The sequence below is a fragment of the Syngnathus acus genome, chromosome 6, assembly GCF_901709675.1.
Source record: "Syngnathus acus chromosome 6, fSynAcu1.2, whole genome shotgun sequence".
Lineage (NCBI taxonomy): Eukaryota > Metazoa > Chordata > Actinopteri > Syngnathiformes > Syngnathidae > Syngnathus > Syngnathus acus.
This window is the reverse complement of record NC_051092.1, coordinates 4,115,618-4,142,972: the sequence shown is the minus strand read 5'-3', so window position 1 is coordinate 4,142,972 and position 27,355 is coordinate 4,115,618. Positions and strand designations below refer to the sequence as shown.

Here is a 27,355-nt window from a genome sequence, read left to right as displayed (position 1 = left end):
CTGAATGGGGGAGATTAGCCTACATCGTGTCAATGAGAGAAAATGAGCAAAGTGGCTAATTTACATTCATTGAAATAGCGAATAAGCAACTCTCTTTGGTGACAATTAGACTTGTTACGTACATAGCCGCTTATGAAGCGCCGCTCTGATTATTAATGAACATTCAGGAGTGGGCCGGGTAAGCTATAGTTGGATGCACCATCGCGTCCCTGTAACAATATATGCAATCGAGCTGTTAATAATTATTCGCTAGGGACTTGATTGCTCTCTCATGGAGCGAACGGGGGAATAACGAAATCAATAAAGTTTGTGTGGCTTGACTGAAACACAATCCAAACTAGTAACTAGGATAGTGTTACATGATTTCACATTGTGTATGGATTTTAAGATCATAAATTATAATCACAGTGGAAATTATATTTATTAAATTAATGCGCAATAATATATATATTTTTTGCTAAGTGGGCCTCAGTGTTTGGCTTTAACGAGCGGTTAAATTATAGTTTATTTTCCATAGATGCTAGTTTTGTTAGCCCATCTATGGCGTTCTTCATTGTGCGTTAGCATTAGGCTAGAATTTCATCAGACATAGCTGTCTCGTGGTAGGTTAAGTACACAATGTTCAGTACATCTAATAAATATTTATATAACAATGAATTAGTTGCACCACTTCATGCCCAAAGTCAGCTGGGCTGAACAGGATAAGCGGCATAAAAAAAAAAATCGTATTACAATATGACATTGTTGTGCCCCGCTGGGTTAGCTTCCTACTAGCCTTGCAACCGCATTGCCGAAGCTTTAACCCAGAGGCTGGCGACAGTGCTGCCAAAATAAACACAAGCTTCCTAATTCCAACGCTCTGTCTTTTGCCCATCAAAGGAAGGGGCGTCCAGCTGGCCCCCGTTGTTTTGCTCCCAGGAATGTGTGACTAAGCGCTTGTCGGGCCCCGTATCGGGCAAATCACCACAGGAAATGTCTGCTTTCAAGTCCCAGCTGAGTGTGTCATTATGCCCTATCTCCCCTGACAGGCTTGGGCACGCCTCTTACATCGCTAATGCTCTGCGTCGCCTTCTTCCAATGCACCGGGAGCCTCGATTAGCATAGCCGACGACGGCGCTAAGCTCCACCGCTAACTTGCTTGCAGCCTGTTTGCTTGAAAAGCATTGGAAGGCACACGTGGGCTTGGAAAGTGAATTTTGTCAATTTTCCTTGTGGAAACTTTGCTTGCGGATTTTGAGGGGAAGGAAAACAGTTTCGATCATAGGCCAGAATTTTAGTTGTGATGGAACTCTGTATATAAAGCAATTAGATGGGTCAAAATTCAATAACTCATCAATTCTCAGATTAATCGGCAACTGTTTGAATACAATCGAGTCATCGTTTGGAGGCGTGGCTTAAATTGAACTCATCCAAATTTCCCGATTTCTCACTAGCTATGATTTCATAAAAGCAGAAACATTTGGAATTGACCAGAAAACAAACCAACCACTGCGACCCATTAGCCGACTTCCTCGTTTTGTAAATTGTTCTCCTTCTTCCTCCTCCTGCCCCTGCCCACATCCAAACTTCCGTTTCCTCTCCTGTGGCGCTGCTGAGCGCCGAGACGTGTTTCTTACGGATGTGAAATTAATTGGATCACAGAGTGGAAGCGCACTGGTGTGTGAGGTCGAATTGGCGCTCGCTCCCCGCAAGTTGCCGAGAGTTCCCTGGAAGGCAGCCGATGCAAATCGCACATCTTGGCCGGAGACGTCCACCTGAATACAAATAAGTGCTCCCTCCAGTGCTTCATACAATATACATGCTCAACTTTGGCTGACGTGCCGTCGCCGAGCTTGTTCTTGGGTGCGGTTTTCGAATCTGGGTTAGGAAATCCCCAATCGAGGTTATTACACGCGCTAATGCTAATGAGGCCGTTTGCTCCGAATGGAGATGCTAAGCCACGCGGCGCTCTAATAGAGCATCCGAGTTTACAATGAGGAAATCCTAATGACTAAATTCCAGCCTTGTCTGCTAAAAGCCGGACAATCTCAATCGCGTACATGCTAATGCGGCCTTTTATGAGATGCGAAAGGCTGGCGGCTGAAGTCCTAATGAATGTGAAACTAAGGCTGAACCATTTTGAAAAACAAAGCAAAATATTTGTCTTTCCTTCGGCATTGTGATTGAGATTTAATAAGCAATCATTTTTCTTCAAGGCCCTCTTCCCGTGATGTTGTTTTTCCACAAGCAATGAAGAAATCTGTATTAAAGGCAAAAATATTAGTAGACAGTTTATCTGTTATCACGTCGAATAAATTAAAAGCTTAGTTATTCAAAACTTTACCTTTAAAGTCTGCTAACGCTAACGACAAGTCAGCTATGCTAATGCTAACGACAGAGAGGTGTTGAAAATGCATATTCTTAAGTTTAAAAGTTTTTAAAGAGTGTTGGAGGTGTCGAAAAAAATTCGATGTTCTCTATATTGTAGATTTTCACAGGTGGCTCTGGAAAAGTGAAAATGGAGGCTAGGTCCTTTGTTTTCCAAGGCTCCTCCGCTGTCTGAAGTGTACGAATCTATTTTCTGGCAGTTCCACTTAAAAACACGTGTCAGGCTTTCTTGATGTGGCCTCAACACACTCGCGCGAAATGAAATAGCCAATTTCAGGCTGGTTGAAAACAGACGCCGTCCATCCCCGGAGTCATCAGTGCCAAGTTTGGCTGGCGAGCATCAATGCCACGGACGGGCGCAGGGTGTTCCAAAACAATTTCAAAAGTGCTCGACTCTCTCGCGCTGGAATCCTGCGAAAATGACCCGCTCGTAGCCCGAGCGGATTCATCATCACGGCCGCATCTTTGCGCTTGGTTTGGTCGTCTTGTTCCCGCTGTCGACTGCTTCTGATGGATGTCCTTCTGGCACTAATGGCGCACCACCAAGGCCTACGTCTGCATTGTTATGACTAAACCCGTCCTGCCTCATTGGGCGCCTCCACATTGTCTCTTACGCTCCGGATGAGGCGAGCGTCGGAGCGGAATGGCCGGCTGGTGATCAGCATCCTCCGAGCTCCTTCTCATTTGTCTTCATCTCCCACCCGCCCGTTCGACTTCGCGCCACAGTGACCAAGCAGTCGTCTGGCGGGGCGGCGGACTCACCTTCAGACGAGGCCGGCGGTTCTCTCGTCACCTCCTTCCTCATATTAGCATTTTGTTTGAGTGTCTCCTTGCGTTCAATGCGGCTCGGTTTTTACAGTTTCGAGAAGTACGACTTGGACCTTTATTGAGGAAGCCAACAATCTGAAACTTCAGGCCAGTAGTGGAGAACTAAGATGAAATCGGCTGCCTTGTGTGTTGCAACACGAGGGTGGGCGGGGGGGGGGGCACTTGTCTGTAGAACTTGTTAATTAGCATGAGAGTCTTGAGACTAAAGCCCGTGTTATCTACCCCCCTCCCCTCCGCCACATCACTTCCTCTTCCCTCCAGCTCTCCGGAGGGTTGCCTCCGTCGTGCCGATTGCGCCGCCGCCAGGTTTGTGAAGGATGACGCTGCCAGCTGTCTTTTTCATGGACGGCTGCCAAACCTTCTCCCCCGTATCTTCCGTCCGTTGTCATTTCCTCATTCATTCCAATCTTCTTTTTCCTCCTCGCTTCTATCATCAACTAATGTACTCTCAAATCACGTCCCGGGCAAAGAATGTATTTTTAGTTTCGGGAGGTGATGGACTGCTCGTTGGCATAAAGTAGCAAGGTCAGGTATGGGCCGGCGAGCGTCCAGGTCAGCGGGCAGTCTGTGTCGGCCGCGCCAACGCTGCAATCTGTGTGAGCCGCGTCAAGTGCTCAACACACTCGCCCTCCCTCTTGGCACGCTAGACTTTGTCTTCTCCAGCGGTCCCGCTAAAGGTCAGACAAGTACACAAAAGCAGAAGCCATCCAATTTGAACAATAGGAAACTCGCCGGGGTAAACAACTTTGCATCAGGTGGTGTTCTCAGCTACTGTCTTTTCATTTGAAACTGTCCGACACAAGCGGCGGAGTGCGGCGTCTCCGGACACTGACCAAATTTGTGGCAGGCGAATGAAATCCCTTTGTCTGTATTTGTTTAAGCATGCCTTCTCTGCAGAGCCTGCACTGTTAAGCTCTCCTGCACTTTGTTTGACCCGAGCTGTCGAAGAGGTGTCATAACAAGCCAAGTGGGAAAGAAGAAAGCAGACTAAAATCCCTCCAAACAAAAGACGCAATCTGTTATTCTTATTTATTTAGCTCCATCTGGTGCCCAATCAACGGCACGGGGACCGTTTGGGTCCCGCTGGACATTTTGTAGTGGCCCACGGCTAATATCGTATACAAGCTGTTTCACAACATTACAAAATAACATTTAAAGGGAAAATACAACAGAGACAGAAGGTATAGCCAAAACTAGGTAATGCCTTAAAGTGTAGGGTCCAAAGCTAACATTAGCATAAGTGTGTTTTTTTTTTTTTTCAGGCACAGGAACAGGTGTAGCTAACACTAATCTGTGTGATTATTTGTGATGTTTTGGATCATATTAGAGAAGAAGCAAAAAAAAAAAAAAAATCAGGTCAATGCAACAAAGTAGAGACTGCGGAGTATCCTACTGAGTCCAAAGTGTCCAAGCACAGGAACAGGGTATGCTAACATCGTCATGTTTTGATTTGTGTCGTTTCAGATTTTTTGGGGGATAGAGGAAACTGACACAGAGGAAGAAAAAGAAAACCGGAGCGTCGCAGCAAAGCGGAGACTGTGGAGTACGACGCCGCATCATCCAGAGCTGAGGCTCAGCAACGGGGTAAGCTAACTGTATTGTAGTCATTCCCAGCTAGCTTGCGTTTGATAATAGCGAGTGAAAGAAGTCCCCTCCATTAGATTGATCGGATATTTTGTTGTGCGGTGCCACACGGAGCTCGCATGGTGCCTCCTCCGCGAAATGTAGCGCATGCCCAAAGAACAACAGGGAGCAAGCGTTTCTCTGATCTTCTGCCTCTCACACAACCATCTGTCTGGTGCTGGCCCAGCAGCCCACTCGTGCGGCCTAGCATTAGCACTCGCAAATATATACGGTACGTCTCAACCCACACGCTTACTTTGGGAGTTGAGAAGTGAGACCAGATTGGAGCCCGTTATAGTTGTGGGAAGTGTTTTTTTTTTTTTCCCCGAAAGGTGATGGGCTGCGCTCCACGGCAGACGGAATCCCAAACGGAGATTTGGTCGGCCAGTAAAATGTGTTTGTCTCCTGCAGCGTGATGTCAGAGAGTCAGTGGCGCCTCTATCATCATTTTCAAGCCGCATTTACACAAGTGACACAATTTGGATGCTTTTTGGTTTTTGCCGCCAAGCAGTACGGCTCCAATGTTTTTGATTTTTAAGCGACACAATATTTCTTGCCCCCCACCGACCCTGATTCTGACATATTTCTTCTCCCAAGTGACATAACGCTGTTGTTCCTTGCTGCCAGGTGACCCAAATTTATTTACCCCAAGGGGCCCAATTCTGGTTGTTTTCATATCGAGTGCCATGGTTGTTTGTTTTTTGAAAAACCACCGCGCCCGTGGATGAACAACCTATCAGCAACAGATAATGACATCATTGCTGCGAAATAATTCGGATATTTATGCGGGGAGTCGACACAATGTTGGTATCAACTCAAAAAGTCGGATAAGGCAATAAATCCAATTTGGAGCTACAGTGTAACTCCAACCTTACAATAGCAACATGAAAAGACGATCGTAAAGAGGAGCTTCCCCGCCCCGTTCCTTGTCAGCCGTAGATCTGGTTGCCTTATGAGAGATTTTTCGATCTGAGTCGCAGGTGCGAGTTTGAAAGGCGAGCAAAGTGGTATTTACTAGCGCTAATAAGCCGCAGAGAGCCCGACATCCTCCCTTCAAGTTGTCAGCGCAAGGTAAGCTGTTGCAACGCTACAGTTGGGATGATTTAGCGTTAAATCGGTCTGCTCCTCTGTTTCGTTTTTTTTTTTAAGGAGGAATATGTCGTGGTGAGCGGCTTTTTTTATTCCGAGCTCCAATTTCTCTGCCTGCTCGCTTGCCGGCTGCTGTGAAATGGGATTTTCTTTCTCGTTTGTGGGAGATATTTTTTTGTCGCTGTTGCGTGGTGTGGTCATCTGAAATGGCTTGAAAGTTCCGGGGAAAAAAATAAAAACAAAAAGGCTAGAATTACGGTTCAGTGGGAGTAATAAGAGTCGAGCGGTTGAGCTAACATAAATAACGAAAATTACTTTGGTATTCCTTTTGTTTTGAATCAATTGCTTAGGGAGTGGACTTTTGTCTTCTTGCGACAAATGAATTCGGGCACGTTGTCGCTTTAGGTTAAAGCGTGAAGCGGCCCGCCGGTGTGAGCGGAATCGATCTTTCCTTTGGTCGCTGTGGAAACAGGTGTGTTGACGTTCCAAGTGGCCAAGCGCGCTGCCAAAGCTGCTGTCTGACTCCACTGTATCCCGCAAAGCCATTTTTTGGATAAGTGCCAATACGGCCAGATGCTTTTTTTCCTCCGTTATTTTCTATATGCACAAACTGAATTCACCTAATTTTTTAAAACGCATTTATTTATTCATTTATTTATTTATTTATTTATCATTTTAAATACCTTTTTTTAATTTAGAAAACCTGCATCAGCTTGAAAGTAGTTCAATATTCATGCAAGAATGAACCACAACCATTCGCAAAACCTTTTTGTATGGTGGTGGTTCCAAGCTGTAACTTTCTGGAATAGATTATTCCATCAGTTGATTTTTTAATTGCATTAAAGTGAAAACATTGTTTCCCCTCAGTTACTATTTATTGGTCAATTGCGGGTCACCACGGTTATATGATATATGAGAAGTTGAAGCGATGAAAGCACAGATTTGTTTCAGTTATTGTTGTAATTTGATTTATGACTAAGTGATTTATGTTTGCACCACATTTGTTTGGCTGCGTTTTGTAAAGTTGTTGTGAGGCAATAACAAACTTTTTAGAGAGGAGGTGCTGCAGTTTTCTGCTAATAGCAGGGGCTTATTGCATCCCATAGGTGGCGCTATAGATAGAAGCACTTTTCCTCCCCGCATGTTGTCATTTTCTATGAAGCGTGCATGTGGCTTTACCGCCGGTCTTTTCAGGATCAAAAGCGGAGCATCTGTATGTGCTGGTAACGCTCCCGTGGTTTACCAAGCAAACTTTTTCTTCTCGTCTGTCCCTTCATTTTCTCCTCCGCTTGCTCCGTCCTTAAACTCCAATCAGTTCCATCTGTGCTTCCCTTCTCCAACCATCGCCACTCGCGCCTCCAGAGTTGGTTTTCGAGTAGCCGCGCGTCATCGCTCGGGTAATGCGTGTGCAGCGGCCATCTTAATTACATCGGGTAAGCACACCTGTGCAAGCAGATGTCCTCCGAGGCTGCCATGCTGTTCCTCTTTAGGGGTGAAGCGTCTGCTTTTGGCGGACCACCACCACCCGTCACCAACCACCCTCCCTCCTCGACGGTTTTCTGCTTCTTGCCCAGTTGGCAGGCCTTGATGGATGGATGGATGGATGGATGGATGGATGGATGGATGGATGGATGGATGGATGGATGGAGTGATGGATGGATGGAGGGAGGGATGGATGGATGGAGGGAGTGATGGATGGATGGATGGATGGCGTGATGGATGGTGGATGGATGGTGTGATGGATGGAGTGATGGATGGAGTGATGGATGGACGGACAGACAGATAAATGGATGGATGGATGGATGGATGGAGTGGTGGATGGATGGAGTGATGGATGGAGTGATGGATTGATGGACGGACAGATAAATGGATGGATGGATGGAGTGATGGATGGAGTGATGGATGATGGATGGTTGGATGATGAAGCTAGCTAGCTAGCTATCTAGCCAGTTCACTAGACAGCTCATGCCACTAAACCCCTCTACTCCCACTTCAGCGGTACAATGTTGTTTACTTATGAGTCACCAAAATCAATTCAAAAGAAATTTGATGCCTACATTATTTATAAATCAATGCTTCAGTATTTTTTTTTTTCTTGGGGGAAGACAATTGTCTGGTTGAACGCTGGCATTGACCTTTTGAAGTCAATCCATCCGATTATGGATGGATTGCACTTGTTTGTCATTCACAAGAGGCGGCACATTTAATTCTGCTTACTCAATACAATGTTGTTGTGTGCGTAATTACGCCCCTTAAGCGATTTATATGAAGCATATTTTTTTTTAATCTGCGCTTCAGTTTAGGGGACACGTCGAGTTTAAGTGGTTTGGCAGACAAAGCGCACATGCTAATAAGTTAACCAGACAGAATGATCAGTATTAGCGAATTTAAAGGAGGCAATCAGCGCACCGCTGCCCCCCAATCCGAAAGGATTATGTCATTTACATCCAGCTGTGCTTTCCCATTTGCCGCTCCGACACCCTCTTCCGTCTCGGCTCGACACATTTTCTAAAGACCCTTGTCCCGAGTTCGCCGCCCACCTTCGCCACCTGGCGCACCTTAACACCCCCGTCTCGGTCACGACGAAATAAATATGCGCTTTTCCCTCATCGCTCTTCAGCCGTGCTGGCGCTTTGGTCCTCAAAGCCCGTCCAGGCATTGATGTATTAAAAACATCCGAGCATTAAGTTCCATTAGCTTCACTCTTGCAGACACCGGACGTTAGCGGGTCGCACATACTGATTTGCAAAATGGGTGCTCGTAGCTCAGTGCTAACAGCCCCGTGGTGTGATCCGGCCATCTGTTTTCTGGACTACATCTCCTCATTAGGGTGAGCTTGAAGCTATCACAGAGTGAGTGAGCCAAAGTACATCCTGGACCCCCCCTGTGTTTTTTTCAGGGTGTGGCTCAGAGGACAATCTCATATCAGTTTTGCTAACGAGAATTCGCGGGAAAATACATTCAGAAGCGTCCCCTAAATGGGTCCATCCCCTCACTCCCATTTCCAGCCTCTGTCCACCTCTCATCTGTCCAGAACATCGATCTGAGCTCTTATCTCCACTCTCATCCCTGTGTTATTTCAGGCACATAGGGATTGCTTAATGATCTATTGACCTGATTCATCGATCTGTACAGTCTCGCCACAATGGACTGTCCTCCTAAGGGGGGGGGGGGGGGGGGGGGGATGAGAAGCCCCCTTCGCCATCGCCTCTCCTGCAACAAATGGCTGCTCTTTGCCTCCCCTGCTTAACGTGCTGGCTCCTCCTAAGTGCTCCACGTGGCTCTGCTGGCTTAACAGCGTTTTTGCTGGCTGAGCATGGCGCATGCAGCAATCTAATACGCTTCTCCTCCTAATAGATATTCAGACGGAAGACGGGCCTTGCATGTTGCAAATAATGAGGTCCGTGCGTCTAAGTGGAAGCCCTTGAAAACAGATGGAGTCGTCTCTGCTCCAGGCGCAGGACACCCACCAAGTATGGCGACGCGTTTTATCACCCCCCCCTCCCCACCATCCACCGCCCGTTGCCGATAACGCGTTTGCTGAAAGAAAAAAAAAAAAAAGGTTCTTGGGAGGAAAATGATCTTGAACATAAAAGAGATAAGGATATTTTACTGCCAGCTCACAACTGCTCTTTTCTAGTTAGCCTTGGATGCTTTGGTTTTATTCAAGCCTAACTTGATTCTGTGTTTAATCAACTTTCCTTATTTTAGAGTTTGGTATGTTTATTTTTAGACAGACCGAAGTGTGTGCGCAACAGCTGTTGTTGTGACATGATTCTTTTCGAGGGTGAGACGTAAGGGATTTGCCCGACACTATTTACGCGATGTTTAATTAACTCAGCCATGGAGGTTGTGTTTTTTTTTTTTTTTTTTTTCCCAGGTCTCCCGAGAACAAAATCTAATGTTTGAGTTGCGGCTGTTCACGCAATTTAGTGCTTTATGAGGATGAATATTCGACTTGGACTCCATTGATAAGATGTATGGATGTTTTTTTATGGCGTTCTAAACACAAGATCAATAAATGTATTTACTTTTACTTCCACTTCTTCTACTAATCAGTTTGGTGTCGATACATCTTGTTAGCGGGTTATATTTATCGTTTTGTTTGCGACTTGGGTCTCTATAGTTGGGATGCTCACACAGCAACAATTCTCAACTCGAAACGCTCCAAGGCAGGCGATAAATGAGGATTGCAAAGATCATGTTAATCGATTGACAATCAATTTATCGCTTAGAGACGATGTTTGTATTCGATTTTTGAGTGTGCGTCGATTTCAAACCTGCTTTTACTTTGAAAACCAATTACCAATATTTTTGCATCGTTTTTGACATACCAAATCGGTACTTAATCGGTAACAGAATCAAAATCGATTAATCGAATAAATTTGAAAAATAATAAAATACAAAATAAAATAAAAATAATTGTCATTTCTGTTTCATTTATTCATTCATTTATTAACATTAATTAGTACCTCAAAAATTGTTTGAGTTCTTGTCCATGTTTCTCAAAAATACGATTCATTACGGAAAAGAAAACTAGTCGGAATAATCGCTAACATACTCACACTTGTATGACGCACATCGCTTGTGTGACGCAAATACAATCAGGTCAGTGTCATAAGCCGTCGCGGTTCCCATTTGAAACGATCACAAGCTGAAACGTTGTGTCTTGTCCGTAATCAGTCGCCAGATGACTTTCGAGCAGCTCCACTTTTCTGCTGCGGGGGTAACAGATGGCCGTGGCTGATAGCGTTTTGCCGGCAGAGAGGACGCCGAGGGCGGGCCGGAGAGGGGCGGGGAAAAAAAAGGAGCTTTGGGAGTACTGTGGAAAGCCGCATGTGTGAATCACGTTGATCAAATGAATAGTTAATCGTAACCACCTGCATTGCCCCCACTTCACACCGTCGAGAAAAATGTTTTTTTTTTGGACGCTTTTTCTTTAGCCGGCGGGCATACATGATGTTCATGTTAAATATTTAGGAGAGAAAAATAACACCCAGAGGCGAACTGTTGCCTCAACAGCAGCGTTTACTCGGCTTTCCAGCCCCAAGACGTCCCACGTTGGTTGTCGGGCCTGGAGGTCTCGAGTCTCTGTCACCTCAAGTTTGGCTCTCCGTCCCACGGGAGAAAAGCAGCCAATTGGAAAGCATGTTATCGGAGCTCGGGATTCCTTTCGGGGGACCCTGTGATTACACGTTGGGGCCGGGCCTGCCAGAGACTGCGCGTATTTTTGTCAGCGCTGAGTTGTTGTTGCTTTCTGGAGAGCAAGCAGAGTGACAGATCGGAATTGGTAACAGCGCGAGCACATCTGGTTGTGATTGGCGGTGGAAAAAAAGGCTCCTTGTGTTCTGGGAACTGGCAGACCGGGCCCAGCGGATGACAGAACCGGGGCCCGATCGCCTCCCCCCCCTTGCTTTTCCTGACTCACGGCCAGTTCTCATAATCGGGCAGCAAAGCCTTGGGCATTTCTTGCTTTTTTGGTTTTTTATTAACAGTGTTCCGAGCGTCGCCTTTTTCTTCCATTTCAATATGAGAAAGGTGGTACGAGCCAGGTAGACCCCGAGCTCCATTACTCGCGCGTCTTGTATAATGACGCCCCCGAGGGCGAGTATCTGCTCCCTCATATTGCCACCCCGGCGCCAAGTGAGTGGGAAAATTGCTACGGGCAAGGAGTATATTGAAAGGCATTTCACGGCAGGTGTGCGGAAATTGGTTATTCCTGCAAGCGCTTGATGAAGTTTAAGCCGTCGATGTCGGAGCAAAGGTCCGGGCGGACGCCGCGCGAGACAAGCCGCGGGAAGGATGGCAATTAAAAATGCAGCGCGGGCATTATTCATAGCCCTGCCTACCCGCACCTCAGTAATCACGCGAATCAAGAGTTTCTCGCCGCGACGTTGTGTCGATGGTCGTTATTTTGTTTTAATGAACCCACCTGAATTCATTGTTTCGAGGCCCCGATATCGTTCAACCGAATCTTTGATGAAAAGGAAAACTCGGATTCATGCCCGCCGGACAAAATCAGGTGTCTTCATTTGCTGTTAAACTATGACTGATTTCTCCGCACAATCACATTCATACTAATCCCCGTCGCCCCCGGCAACACGAGAGCCAATCATTATGATGTTTTAATGAAGCAGATGCAGATAACCTTGGATTAGAAATGCCTTGTTTTCAACACTGACGGGAAATGTGCTTTATTTTTCTGGCCATTTTTGCGAACCTCTCGAAGGTGACCATCCGGGTTGATTCTGAGGTCAGAAGTTTAGAGGTGCTCAAGTCCCAGCCAGGCGATCTTATTTATCTTTATTTTAATACAATTTACATAAAAGAGAAGCACAATACTTTTTGGAACAGTCTGTGGCTAAACTATCAAATCTGATAAATGTTGTTTAAACGTTGAGCCAGAGTAAAAGAGGAATGGATGAGATTTATAAAACAAACATAGCGTGGAGTCATACTAAATTCTCTGAAATGAGTTTGCCTCAGATGGAGAAGACAAAAGACAATTGTCATTATTTTAATAAAGCAAAAACAGACAACTTTGCTAAGCAAATGTATTGTTTTGAGCAGATTTATGAAGTCCGCCTCCTCAATCGTCACTTTGTTTTGAAGACAAGCAAAGTGGGCGAATACAAAAGACTGCAGTCGTTCATTGATTTTAATAAACCTCCGCTAATGAATGTATCATTTCCAGCCGGCTGAGAAGAAATGCTTATTTTCTCCGAACCGAGTCGACCCGAGGTAAACAAAAGCTGATCTTGTCGACCACCTCGGATAGTTTTGAGTGGGCGATTGAGCTGTGCAGGCGAAACTAAATTAGCCATTAGCCACCATCGCCATTAGCCACCGTCGCCATTAGCCACTGTCGCCATATTTGTCGTTTCTGCTTGTGACATTGTGGAGCCGGTTTAGCAAGAGCCTTGTCCTCCACCCCAGTGAACACGGCGCTAATTGAAATGGAGCGCGTGTGTTTAGCCCTCGGAACCTTTAGCCGCGTTAGCCTGAACTCACAGACTGTTAAAGCGGCGACAGAGAGAATATTATGTGTTCCGTTATTGTGTCTTTAGGGCTGTAGGGACTATTTGCCATCCCTATTAAGCAGGCTGACTGGTGGCTGGGCAGCACGCCTGGTTGGCTGTGTGCGTGTGTTATCACAGAGTGTGTGTGAGTGTGGACAGAGGACGCCTGAGGCGGCACTCTGGAGCCAGAACGCTGCCGGTGTTGTCCACAAATGCCTCGCACCCAGTGACCCTCGCCGGCGTAATGACTTTGGGGTTAATTCCTGGGGAATGGTGCGGCCCTCTCAGGGAATTGACTCAGAGCCAGCAGAACAGGCACAGCAAAGCAACAGGATATCGTCTCCGGAAACATCTATCTCCAATTTTTTGGTACTTTTAAAAGGATCCCCACTGGTAGCCAGAAATGTCCTTGGAAGCAAACTTTTCTAAAAATGTTTTGAAGATCAGTCTCGACAGCCGTCGATGTGTTCTAATGAACCGAGTGCTCTTGGAAGAAGGACACGTTTTGGCAGAAATGGACTTCAGATATGAGCAAAGACGGTAAAGACCAAAGTTGATCACGGCCACTTTGTGTTAATGACTCAAGTACTGACAACCTTGGATGAAGAACGGAATGATTTGAGGAGATGACTGACAACACTAGTTTCTCCCTCCCCTAGTCACTTTTGTGAGTCAGTGAAGACATAAAAAAAATCACAGCTACATTGAATGAACCACACGCCCACAACGGATGAGAAACTTCCTATTTTGAGTGGATGACTAACAATACAAGTACTGTTGCTTCCTTCTGCCAGAGTTTGTTTGCTCCGAAGCGGAATCATTGTCATTTTGTTTTAATGAACCACGTGCCGGCAACCTTGGATAGTAAACAATATTTTGCCAAGAGCAGCAAATATATGGAGGCAAAGGTTAAGTCCTCATATTGTTTTAATGAGCTAGCGTTAGATGCTAGCAGCTAGCGTGATGGACCGCGTTCGACCACGTGCCGGCAACGTTGGATAGTAAACAATATTTTGCGAAGAGGAGCAAAGATATGGAGGCAAAGGTTGAGTCCTCATTTTGTTTTAATGAGCTAGCTTTAGATGCTAGCAGCTAGCGTGATGGACCACGTTCAACAACTCTCTTTAGTTCCAACTTTGAAGTTGATCTAGAGGGAAATGGCAGATATGTTTCTACTGTTAGATATATTTTAGAAGTTGCCTCCTCCGATGCGGTCATTGTCAGAAGAATTCTGCTGATCCAAACAGGATTCCTTCAGCCTCGACGGGGGGTCCGATGCGTCATCCTCATCCCGCCGCCGTGTAACTCGACATGATCTGATTCTTCCTCGTCTCTTCTGATGGGATTTTACAAGCTGCCAATAATCCAGCAGCCTCTCGCTCTCCCTTTCTCATGGATTGCGAAAGTTAAAAATAATTCAACCACAAATGGGTGAAAAGCCGCGAGGCAGAGCACTTATTTTTGTGCCGTTCCCTCCCCCTGCCTCTGAAATCATCGCCGCAAATGTTGAAGTTTTCTGGCAGTGAGCATGGATTGGAATTACACGGGAGCAATCTGGCCATCTCGATTCGCAAATGTCCATCCCCGACTCATCCCCCCCCCCCCCCCCATCCCAGCTGCATTAAGTGATTTGCGGGCCAGCGTTTGAGTGGGATTGCACGTCATCTATTTGCATGACATTTCCCAAGATGGGGAGAGATGTTAAGTACTGTCATTGTCTTTTTTCCCCCTTCATCCCTTTCCGCTCTTGACAATGTCAGAGAAATTGTTCTCTGGAGTAATGCTTTCACTTGAAATCCGTGTCATCGAGCTGCCAACGTCGCCCAAAAATACTGTCAGCACCCGGCATGCCCACTGGATTTCTTTGGCGTTGCTGAATTTATTTGGATAGAATGATAAATTGATCATCTTTTATTTGGTGGTGGTGGGGGGGATTGTAACCTTTTAACATTTAAATTAAAATATTAACATTAAAATAAACAAAAAATACATTCTAGGACTAATAAAGGTTAAATTATCCTAAAAACGTCTCAAAACCTACATACAGAATTTTTGGGATATTGGGTTGCTCCTGCTGGTGTGTGAGCTTTGACCACCAGGGGGCAGTGTAATACATACAGACAGACTTTTTGGGGATATTGGGTTGCTCCTGCTGGTGTGTGAGCTTTGGCCACCAGGGGGCAGTGTAGTACATACAGACAGAATTTTTGAGGATATCGGGTTGCTCCTGCTGGTGCGTGAGCTTTGGCCACCAGGGGGCAGTATAATACCGACAAATATGTACAGCTGGAGATGGTCAAAACTCTTCAGTGGGCTTTCGTAATAGTAATATCTGTCATTCTCCACAGAGGATAAAGACTTGTGAGTAGCGTTATATAATCTGTCTACATGTGTTGCTCAACCATTTGTTCCCTTGCCATAAAGATGCTATTTGTGAGCACGCCTGTGGCATTTCACATTGGGAGTTCATATTGGGTAACAAACATTAAGTGAAACTGAAAGGCTAAACTGTGTGGGTGTTATAAACACAACTTGCATTCCGTTTGTCTTATGATTAGCTTGACAGGAGACTTTAAACGGGAGTGGAAACAAATAGCTTAAAGCCCTTTTTTCGGGAAGAATCGTTAGGTTCACGCCCTTGCCTCCCAACTGACAATTTTTTGAAACCTATTTCTTTATACTTGTGGATTTTATTATTCAAAGCGTGCAGCTGTGTCTTTCATGTGGATCTTACTAACAAATTCAAAAATACCATCTTCGAATCGTCATTAGGGACAAATGAGGGTGAATATTTAAAGGAGGTTAAAATTAGCTGTGCATTTGTTTTCCTGCCCTACTATGAAATGAAAGGTTCGTCACCAACATGAACAAATTGCTGCATCCGTTCAAAGTAAACATTTCCATTGGATCACCCAGCGCGTCTCCAGGTTAATTGTGCCCGAATGCCGAAGAATAGACGAGCCGCACCACGGGAGGCGCGCGAGTGTACGGAGAAAGATTGCAAACGGCGGCGCTGAGTAAATTAGCATGGACTGACTCCCTTTCATCTTTCTTTCTCTCGGCCTTTTCGTCACCGGAGGGATGCTTTCAACTTGGAGTCAGCGTGCGCTCTCTCTGGAGTTGCGCTGCCTTGAGCCGCACGTCGCCCCCACAATTCTCTCTTTTTTTTTTTTTTTCTTCCCACTGTTCACACATTCACGAGATCAATTGACCTGACGCAATTACAGTTGGGGACGGAGGCAGGCAGAAAGAATTGCCGAGCGCCTTTTCAAGGTGGCGTCCAACATGGTGCGCCGCAAGCTAGCCCGTTAGCGATACTGTGTATTTTACAGCCGTTTTAAATTTGCCATCCAATCAACAAAGCGCCACCAGGCCTGATGAAGATGTGTAGCATCTCCCGACAGCTTCTCAGGTCTTCTGGCCTCGTCCCTTTTGAAAGCCGGGGAAGCCGCCGTGAGGGGGAATCCATCACGGCTTTGGCCCAGGGCGCTACATTTTAGCGCCCCAAATGGAAAAACGTGCGCGGCACAGCAAGAGAGCCGAGCCACGTCGACGTCTTTCGTTCACCTTCAAACGAGTGGAGAAGTCCTCCACCTCCTCCTGTCGCTCTGCTTATCCATCAGCCGGCGGCGCGTGGAAAAATCATTTACTGTATATACGTGAGGATGATTGACGATACAACAGCGGAGAGTGAATGGCGGTTTCATCAGTCCGCCCCCGCAGACATCATAGTCTGCCTTGCTGGACTTTTTTTTTTGGTTTTGTTTCTTCTTGTTGATGGTATGACTCTGAAAGTTCAAAAGAAACCGCAGGGCGACTGTCGGACGAAAACATCACAATTTTCAAATGATGCAGAGTCAATATCGTCGTGTTAACAATTCGCCTGAAACAACCCCAAGACATAAGGATCCAATAAAACATTAATTTTCCGTCACGGCAAGTAAACATTGACATAGCATTAAGGAACCTTTTTGAGAATTGGAAAGAAAATTTGCTTCAATTATTTTTGATTAAATGATTGCAGATCGACAACTATTTCTTGGTAATCGATTGATCCTTTATGTATCACACAAAATAATCACTGAATTTAATATTTTGTAAATATGAATGTTTTTTTTAATCCAATGGATGGTAAATTATTTTATATTTGTTTTACTTTTCATGTGCAATACTTTTTTTTAAGTACAGTTCGGTTATATTTAACTTTAAACTACTGCTACAAATCATTCACATTTAATCTTAACTGTTTCTCAACTACAATTTTTTTTTAAATATTCAAAGTTTCCTACATTTAAGATGAATGTCACTCTTCAAACGTGCATGTTAAATTATTCAAATCAAATCAAACTACCCCTTTACGGCTGACAGCTGGCCAACATATTTCCATTTTAGGATCTTTGATTACCTTATCGTGGTGTAAAAATACTCCTTAGAAAAACCAAAGAAAAAGCAAAACACATGTCGAGATAATCCGTAATCTTTCTGATCTTTGCCGTGTGAGTTTATTGGCGCTTTTCCAACGTAGCCCCTTCTTTGGATCGAAGTTGTGGAGAATCCACACTAATCCACCCTCGCTCTTGATCAAAGGCGCTTGCCTGGCCTTTTACTTGAACTGACGGGTTCCTTTTCCCCATCGCAAATTCACTTTAGATTACTCGGAATAGGCACTTTTGGCTTGAATGTGTCGTTTGGTCGTCGGCGGATGGAGGAGGAGGGGGGTGGGAGACTGGAGCAAAAGAAATTGGCACGGTGACTATCTTTTGTGTGGAGTGGCGCTTTTCTTGCATGCGTAATTGGTTGGAATGCAGAATTGAAAGTTGGCTTCGCTCCGCTGACTTGTATCACTAATAAAAAAAAAATGCGCATGTCAATTGATATCATGGCTAAAGTGTTTCCTCATTCCCAAAACTGCCGGCGGCTGGAATGATGAGTGTCTCAACCCTGCCGACGTGTGTTTACAATAAAAACAGAGCGGAAGAATTTTTTGCTTTTGTTTTTCTCGGAATGATTGTCAATTACAGGAGCTTTGCGGCTCATTTTCCTCTGTCAAGGAGTTCACGCAAAAGGTTGTAAACACGTGTTGGTAAAGCTCTTTTATTGAACGACTGATCATGTTGAAAGGATTACGAGGCAAGTGTCACGAGTGGGAACTTTTAGCAGACTTTGTAAAGTGCTCCCAGCTCGCTCTTGTCTAACGTTTGTTGTTGTCTGTTTGCAGGTCCAACAAAGGGATTGGCTCACTTGTTGCCGCCGCTGCTGCCTCGGCCATTTTAAATGACTCCACGCTAGGATATTGGTCGTTTATCAAGTGTCTGGTAAGTGCTTATCTATTTTTTAATAACAGTGATGTCTTGAAGTACTCCAAAAGGTTGTGGAATTAGGAAAAAACATCACTCAAGCCATCACCTCATCTCAAAATATTGTCACCGGACTGAAATTAAAGCGCTAAAATGTCCTTTTTGGAAATACATGATGGAATATTTAAGTTTTATTTTCAATTAATTATTTAATTTATTGATAATTTACAATTAATTAATTGAAAATTTATTAATTCAAATAATTCAATTTTATTTTTAAATTTCAAGAGACTTTTCAAGTCTATTCTCATTTTCAACACAATAAAGAATTTTTTTGGACATCACGAAACATGTACCATGTTAAGTTTTAATGAATTAATTAAATATACAAATCAATTTCCCCACACATCCATAAATACATATGTGAATAAATGTTAGCCTTCTAGTGTTTTATTTCTAATTGGCAAGTCACAGTATCTCATCCCCGGAGAGATATTTTTAGAACATGTTAGCTACACAACTTTTTTTTTAGAATATTGCGCATTCATAAACAGAGCAAAAATGAATCCATGTTGGCAGTGTCTCTTTCATCTTGCTTCCTCTGTCCTACTCGTTGCGTAACTGCTCACCCCTCAGTGAAACTGGAGTAATTGTTTCCAAATACAATGTCAGATCTCAGTGGGAAACTTTGTTTTCAACTTTGAGGATGTAGCGCCGCCGTATGCTGTGTGTCGACTGGCAATGCGATGCCCCCAAACGAGCATTATTTAATAGGTTTTCCACCGAGCTGAGGTCAAGTCAACTTTTTCTTTGCCGTCGTGGGCCTTTATTAGAAGCCCAGTGAGTCAACTTATCTATCTTGTGTTATCTCAGCATTTCTCTAGCGCAGCGTTTGCCCAGGCAGCCGTGACAGGATATTGATGAGCTTCGTTTCCCCCCCCCCCCTCCTTTCCCCAAACTAGCGCTCCATCCCCACATCTCCTTCACCCCATCTCAGCCTGCCCATTTGTCCTCCCTCTTCCAAGTCCGCACTCATCCCAAACTAAAAAAAAAACCACAGCCGGATGCCGCTTCTACGTTAACATAAGTGAGCGGCTGTCATGGATTTTTTTGTTAGCATCGACACTTTTTCTTTGGACAGCCCTGCGGAGAGGGATTGCTTGTCGCCTTGTCAGGCTTGTGTTTTGTGCCCTGAGAATGGAGATGCTGCCGCTTGAATCTTTCATTGCCTTAAAGATGCAGGAAGCTGGAGAGAGGGCGGCGCTAGCAATTTCTGCAGCAGACCGGAGCGTCCAAGTGGAAAAAAGGCACATTTTTATCAAAGCTTCACTTCAGAGAGCATTGGGCCACCAAAGACCTCATGGCCGGGGGGAGGGAGCTTGGAGAAGAGACCACGTGAAGTTTCAGGGGGTTGCGGAGTTAACGGGCAGGCTACTCAATTGAAGACAAGCAGCGACGCTTAAAAAAAAAAAGCATTGTTACTCTGATGACTCTCATGAATCATTCAAACTGTCTTTTATTGGAAAGACTTAAAAAATGAAAATAAATAAGTAAATAAATGAATAAACACACAAATAAATAGAGCGATAAATAAATAAACAAACAAACAAAAAATAAACAAACATTCAAATAAATAAATATAGAGATAAATAAATGAATGAATAAACATACAAATAAATGAAAGAATAAATAAATAAATAAATAAACATATGAATAAAAAAAAATAAAAATAAATAAAAAGTCCCATTGCTGCAAATCTCAGTTCACAGTTTCAGTTGGCCCTTAACTTGATGTGTCGCATGTCATCAAATTAAAAAGTAAAGTAATCAATCATGCGAACACCTGTCCTGTCATCTTTTTGGCCTAACAATCATATTTTGATGTCGGCAAAGCTGTTGTGCAAGTGAGCAAACAAAGCTGATCCTTTCGTTGATGGATCCTGACAGTTCTAATCGGCTTTTTTTTTTTTCTCCCCCACATGCCGCTCCCTTGTCTTGATTAGATTTTTTTTAAACCATATTTCTGTCTCAGCACCAAATTCCAGTTTGACTCAACACCCTTGCCTTTTTTTCTTTTTTTTTTTATCGCTATTCCCCGCCTTATCCCCTCAGGGCCCATCTGTCTGAACTCCGTCCATTTCCTCTGCTGACCCCATAAAGACGCCAGTAAGAGGATTGGTCGCTCCGCCGCGTCAAATCACGCCGCCGTTCTATATAGGATAAAGAGCTCTGATATTAAACGTATTAAAAAAAAAAATCAAATGACGACTATGCGATGTCCATCGTAAGCCTTTGGGTGATTAATGCTTCCACATTCAGCGCGGTTGTGCTTTGAGTGTAGCTCGTGTCTTTGTCATGAAAAGACCGCGTTTGTTTTCAGTCACGTGACCTCCAAAGCTATGATTATTATTTTTTTTCTTTGCCCGTTTGTGTGTTTTGTTTTCTGATGAAACGATTAAATGGATGAAAACTGCAAAGGTCAGCCGGGTAATCCCTTTACAACAAACGGCGCAATCCCCCATCGGTGATGTCGAGCATGCCGCCGTCGTACTGTCAACACGGGCGGCATAGCGAGTACCTCGGCAAGGTCGCAATGATGCAAACGCACCAGCAATTTCACCGCCAGATCAAATGAATAAGAAACTGGCGGTAATCATATGCCGCCGTTGCCGTGTACCCCATTCAGGCGCGGCTGGAGAATAATTCCGCCACTTCCCCGCCGCCAAGAACTTATTGACGCAGGCCGCGATTGGATTTAGTCGAGGTACAATCCGTCTCGGCTGTGACCCCGGCGTGAACTGCCGAGAAATGGCCTCTGCACCCAAAGCGGGCGCGGATGATTTCGCAACAACGCTTGTCATTACACGTTTGGCCTGACGCGGAAACCAGCCGCCCGTTTGTCTCGGCGTGGTTAAGGACCAAGCGAGTTTTGGGTTCGTTCAAGGTCGCGAAGATATTCGCCAACCGATTTTCGAACCTGTTGAAAATTTCCTTGAGTGGAATTGAACCTGCTCCCCGTTTTTTACCAATCCAAATTGACCTTCAGCGAGAGACCTTCTGGCATCATTGGCACCACCCCCAACTGATTATATTTGATTCATAATCCTGTCATGCCGCCTTCCTATTTTTTTTTTGGGCGCATTCATTTCAAGAACTTTCCCCCCCCCTAGCATCGAGCTGTTGTAATCAATGTTATTTATTGTGATTGAGATTAACTCTGCCTTATCGACGCCATCCGCCTCGCCTCCGCCACCACCGGGGGAGATTACAAACGTGCCTGTCTTTTATTAAGTGTCTGCTAATGAAACTTGGGTGTGCAAGTTGATGAGGAGATGAGTCTCATCTGGCATGCCTCAGTGCAATGACTTTCTTTTTTTTTTTTGTCTATGCCAGCAACAACCTTAGCTGCAGGCAAGATGTGGCGGCGCTCACTATTTGTCAAGATTGGTCTTGCATTTAGTTTATGGGTGTACTTTGTGGACAGTTGTTGGTTTTTTTTTTGTCGTAAAGTTGTATTGATGAGCATATTTGAGTGAACCGCTCGCGCACGCCTTACATTGAAGCGTAAGCTGATGATTGTCATCTTCAAAAAGCGGAGGTGGCCGGGTAACGAAAATCAAGCGCTCCCTCCTCTCAATGCGCACATAAACACAGCTGCTGATATATTTCTCAAACGTTCCTCTTTGAGATATTCGCTTACGACAAAGATGCTAAGTTGGATTTTGGGGATTTGGAAAAGCTTAGGCCAGATGACTTTCCCAGGCAGGCGGCGGATATAAATACACATTTGCGCACAAACCGCTCGAGTCGGCGGCTGACAGTGATTATAAACCTTGGGAATATCTCCCACGTGGTGGCCTCACGCGGCTATCGAGCGCCGCACGCCACGGTGGCCGAGGCCAACCCTCTCATTTCTTGTCAACGGTCGTCATGGTAACAATCAGGGCACTTACAGACCCCCCTCCCAACCCGCCAACCTTGCCTACCACTCAAACACGACTTGTCAGGGACGATTCGCCGTGCCGATTGCCAGGCCATAAACTCGCAGACGGAGGTAGGAAGAGAACTAATCAAGGAAATGGACCGACTCCGCCAGCTGCCACTTATCATTAACATTACCGCCACTATGAGCATATGGGCAGCTACATATTTTATATGCGGCTACTTGATTCAACTCTCGGGCCACTAAAAAGATACAAGAACGCCTCGGTGGGAGTTTGAGCCGTGCCCTGTAATCAAGGTCGGAGAGAAAAACTTTGAGAAAGCGCACGCAGATGGCGAATGAAAGTCGATGGCTAATGGCGGAACTTGTGGAGATTGAAGCCCCTACTCGTTGCCTTTTTCTCTGGCTCGGCTGCTGTGCCGCCTGCGGGAAAGCATTTTACGCTTGCTCAAATGCTACAACTTCACAAAAGGCTTGAGAACATGTTCTGTTGCCGCAACAACAAAAAAGCACCAATGTACGTGGATGATTCAAAATCCCTTCTGGACAAAAAGATGTTCTTCAAGGGCGTACTAGAGAAAAACATTCGTTTGCTGTAAATCATTTGGGAAATAAGCAATCATTTTGCAAGCAAAGTAAAATCAATGGATATGTTTGTTGCTACATGTTACATTGTGTTATGCAAAATTTTTAGGCTACATTTTTTCATGCTAATTTTTTCATCGTGCTTTTTTTCCATGTTATTTCTTATGCTCCAATTTTTCAAGCAAATTTTTTATGCAACATTTTTTCATGCTATTTTTCGATGGAAAATCTTTTCATGCTACTTTTTTAATGCTAATTTGTATGCTACATTTTTTCATGCTACATTTTTAATGCTAACTTTTTTATGCTACATCTTTTTCATGCTCCAATATGATTTCATCTCTATTATTTACAATAAAATATATCTTTAGACACACCAATATTAGAAAATAACCATGCAAAAAAAGTGATCGCAACGAGAATAGTGCTAAGGTGCGTCGCTTAGCGTTTCTAACGTTTTTTCCACTCGTGTGATTATCATCAGCATTTGAATGATTGGAGCCGCCGACAAGCGCGGGCGGCCACCTGTGCCCGCCTCCGCTGTCACCAGAAAATACTTTCAATTACTTCGCACATCTGATGGTGACATCAGCACCTTTGGGAAGTTAAGCGCCGTCTTTCGCATGGCAGTTACTTGATGAATAGTGCGGGAGAACAAAGAATAGCACACTTTCCTTGTCTAACTCTACCGGCCTTTTTTGATTCGGGTCTAATTAGTTGTGTGTTAGCCTCCAGTGGAACAGATATAACTCATTAGGCTCATTCCGCGTGTAATTAAAACAACGTAGCATAGCCAAATTTTCCGCAAAGTGTGTGTTTAACAAAAGAGATGAAGAAAGGCAACACATGAAAAACCTCCATCTTAATTTTTTTTTTTTTTTATCAGAACATCAGGCCCTGTCTGGTTTTTTTTTTTTGAAGACTCGGGCGAGTCTGCCGACGGCGTGCCATTCTGAAAGAGAGCACTGCCGAATTAGGTTTGATCCTGGGAGGCCTCTACTTATCAGCAGTGTTGTGATACGGGGTGGCTCGCTCGCTGGCTCACCTCCCCCGAGATTCCCCACTCCGCTCTTAATATTCTCCACGCCTTCCTCCTGCCCTCCCTCGGCATTAAACCTCATATTAAAGATTCATACAGCACCCACGGTGTCTTCCCAAGTGCACGAGACCCGTCTTGCTCGCCAGCTACTTACACACTCCTCGCTAGCCATATCAGCCAAGTCCCTTTAATAAGGATGCTCAGTGAATCCTCTCGCTTCCTCTTTCCACGGTGGATTATAGCACCCTCAGTGACGAGAACAATCGGTGAAGAGGTTCTAAACAAAGGGGCTCCTCATTGGTTGCCCCCCCCCCCCCCCCCCCGGCAGTTTTACTGTCTCCATTACCTCCGCATGCATGTTCGCTCTGAATGTAACATTCATTTTTCATGACCAGACACGCCATCCATACACGCAGACCAATTATTGATTAGTTGTCTGATGATAAATGAAAGCTACTTTTGGATGGGGGACCTCGTCTCGAAATTGTATTTTTAATATCTCATCTCCGATACTAAAGTGTTTTTTTGTGAATACATTGACTGTAATTGGAAAGAAAAAAAAAAACAGCATACAAGAATTGCCATCGGCAAATTTGATAGCATCCGTGACCTCGACTCGGCGAGTGTCATTTTCATCGCCACAAAGCACTAATTCACATTTGAAGGTCTCTCGTTTGTGAAATGCAACCAAACGCTCGTTCCGCCTCAGTCTGGGTCTCGACATCGTTAATGTGATCTTGACTTCGACATTAAACCGCAACAACTCGTTTCCTCTCGAAAACAATTTGGAAGGACTGAAAAGAACACATCTGCCCGTCATATTTTTAAAAGCTATTCAATCCGATGAATGCCAATTGAAGAGCCACAAAAGTTGATATAAATGAAGAGTTAATGGCGTTGATCCCTCAGCTACTTAACTCTTTCACTGCCAATTAATATCTTTGACGTCTATAACCATCAATGGCACTGAATGAGTTAAATAGCTTTCGCGCGGAGAAACGAGGCATCTGGCGTTAGCCTTACCGGAGTCTTCCCGCAATTAGACGAGTGCTAGAAAAACACATTAATCCCGCCATTATTTCGAGCCATGTTAATTTACTGTCGGGCCGGAGAAGCATCCTCATTAATTGGCCGTGTTGGATGACACACAGTGAAATTGCATTTGCATAGATCATTTTTAAATTGCCGCACAACATCCAGCTGGGGAGTAAAAAAAGCTTTTGGTTACAAATGTTTGCCTGTTAGTGATGAAGCGGCGAGGGAAGGTGTCTGAACGCCGGCGGGCATTTTAAGCCGCTCTTAGCTGTCGCCCTTCTCTCCCACGTCTCCATGCAAGCGGAGAAATTGGCTGCATTCACCAGACCAAGGCAGCCCCGGCGGCTGGCAGAATGGGCAACAGAGCATCAGCAGACGAAAGAGAGGGGGGGGATGCAAAGGGCCACTTTGAAAAAAAACAAAACAATCCTTGAGTTTGATTCCAAAAGAATAGAGTTGTCCGTGACCACTCTGCGTCAAGCATGTGTGTCAAGTTACTAGTTCTCATGGGAAATAAATGTTGGCCCCTGAAGTGAAATTTAAGGCTTCATAGTTTCCACTTGGCTGCATTGCTTCGTTGTCTTGCTGCTCTCACAAAGGCAACATGACGTAGAGAAACATGGATGCTAATGTTAGCTTACGTGATACGCGCCACACTATACAATAAAAGTACCGTCATTTCGGGAATATAAAATGATACTTTTTGCGCAAGCTGCGGCTTATAGTCCAGTGCGGCTTATCTATGAATTCTTAATGATTTTTATGATATTTTAAAAGTATTTGTTTTGGTAATACAGGTCATAGAAATGATATATAAGAATATAAGATGATACTTTTTGCACAAGCTGCGGCTTATAGTCCAGTGCGGTTTATCTATGAATCTTTAATGATTTTTATGATATTTTAAAAGTATTTGTTTTGGTAATACAGGTCATAGAAATGAGGATATTTCATTTAAAACACTTGCGGCTTATATTCAGGTGCGGTTTATAGTCCAGAAATTCCGGTAGTATCTTTTCAGATTTCTCCGGAAAAGAAAATCTCCTTCCTTCGTTCGATTGTTGATTTTTGTTCGACGGCCTCTTTCCGACCACATTTATTGCAGCCGTCGTGTTTGAAGCTAAGCGCTAGCGCTAAGCGTTAGCTTTGGCGGAGGAAGAAACAAAGGCCAACCCGGAAAGGTCTCGAAGAAATTTCTTTCTTAAATGGAGTTGTCAATTTCCATTGGGGCGACCACTCTGTCGGGCTATAAATGAATAAGTGTCAAGCTGTCCGGGAAATGGAGGTTAGCTTGGGAGTGAAATTCACAGGCGACCGTATGCGTGGGCCAGGAGGGAGGAGTGGATAAGTGCTAGAGGAGAAAGTAAAGGTGGACTGGAATCAAAGTGAAATTGAACACCGGGCCTGACCTTGGCTTGGTGGCTTTTCGTGATGGCCCAGGTGATAATTCGTCGTTCGGCGTGACTCCTTCCTCGAGAGCATCTGTAATTATCGGCAGAAGGCTGAGAAGGAGATAAAGCCAAGAAACGTAAGGTTTCGCTGGCGGACGTCAACGCTATCTCGCTATCTAACGTGACGCTGTCACCGGGTCAAGGCTGCTGTTTATGTGCCAGCCGAGCTCACGGGTCGAGCCGACGCCTCTGCCGTCGAGCGTCTTGATGTGACAGAATGTTCCCGCGCTTACCTGACACGTGGAACCTTTCGAGACGGCGCGCAGATGCTATCGCCCGACACGCCTCGGCCACGCATCCGTCGCCCGTGCCCGGGTTGCTCCTTATCGGGCCATCTGCAATCTGATTAAAGCGGCTTATTTCTTTCCACCGATGCGATGAGCGGAGGCTAATTCCTGATGACCTTTGTGTGTCTGCGTTTGATTGCAAATGGTAATCACTGGAGGGATGAGCGATTCATCAAAACTGAGATGTCGGGCCGATTTGACAAGTAGTTGTGAACGAACGCAATGACGAGCTAATGTGTTAGCTTTGCTAATTGCTAGCTCGTAGCTAACTATGTGTTTCCAGTCGTGTTGGAGACGCTTCCACTGTCGTCAGGTGCGTTTAGAGGAATCGTCCGGTTTCCACCGCCTTGGCTTGATAAAGGTCGACAGTCTGTATTGTTAACTGGAGCGTTGGTGGAGCTCCTCCATCTTGACGACGTGATGGTGTCTAATCCACAAATGAATCATCGCATCATCGTTGGCTTTTCAAATCTGTTCCCCCTCACAGACAATGAAACTCGCTTCCATCGGAGAGCGTCTGGCAGTTTGAGTGGCAGCTTGGCAGATCATCTGCCTGATTTCAAACTTAATTAACCCCGCCGTCATGCAGCACGTCTCCCCCGCCCACCACTGATTTTCATAACGGAGAGGAGAAGCGAGAGGTTTTTATCTCATACCTGAACATTTGCATCTCAAATCATCTTTCTTCATTCAATTGAATGGAAATGCAATTAATGCGTTCCAGTGTTCATTTAGCATTTTAGCGCCACCTAGCTGTCTAGGCCGATAGTTCCCAACCTCCCGCTCAACTTTT

At 44.9% G+C, this 27,355-nt stretch overlaps 1 protein-coding gene across 3 annotated transcripts in view; it reads left to right on the top strand.

Annotated features, from left to right (window-relative positions):
- Positions 1-27,355, top strand: part of plxnb2b (plexin b2b) — a 104,681-nt gene that overhangs the window by 36,048 nt on the left and 41,278 nt on the right. For all 3 annotated transcript variants that reach the window (XM_037255249.1, XM_037255251.1, XM_037255250.1), the window contains 2 exons: positions 4,660-4,779; positions 18,145-18,241. The gene's annotated coding sequence lies outside the window, so the exon portion shown is untranslated. The remainder of the gene's footprint in view (positions 1-4,659; positions 4,780-18,144; positions 18,242-27,355) is intronic.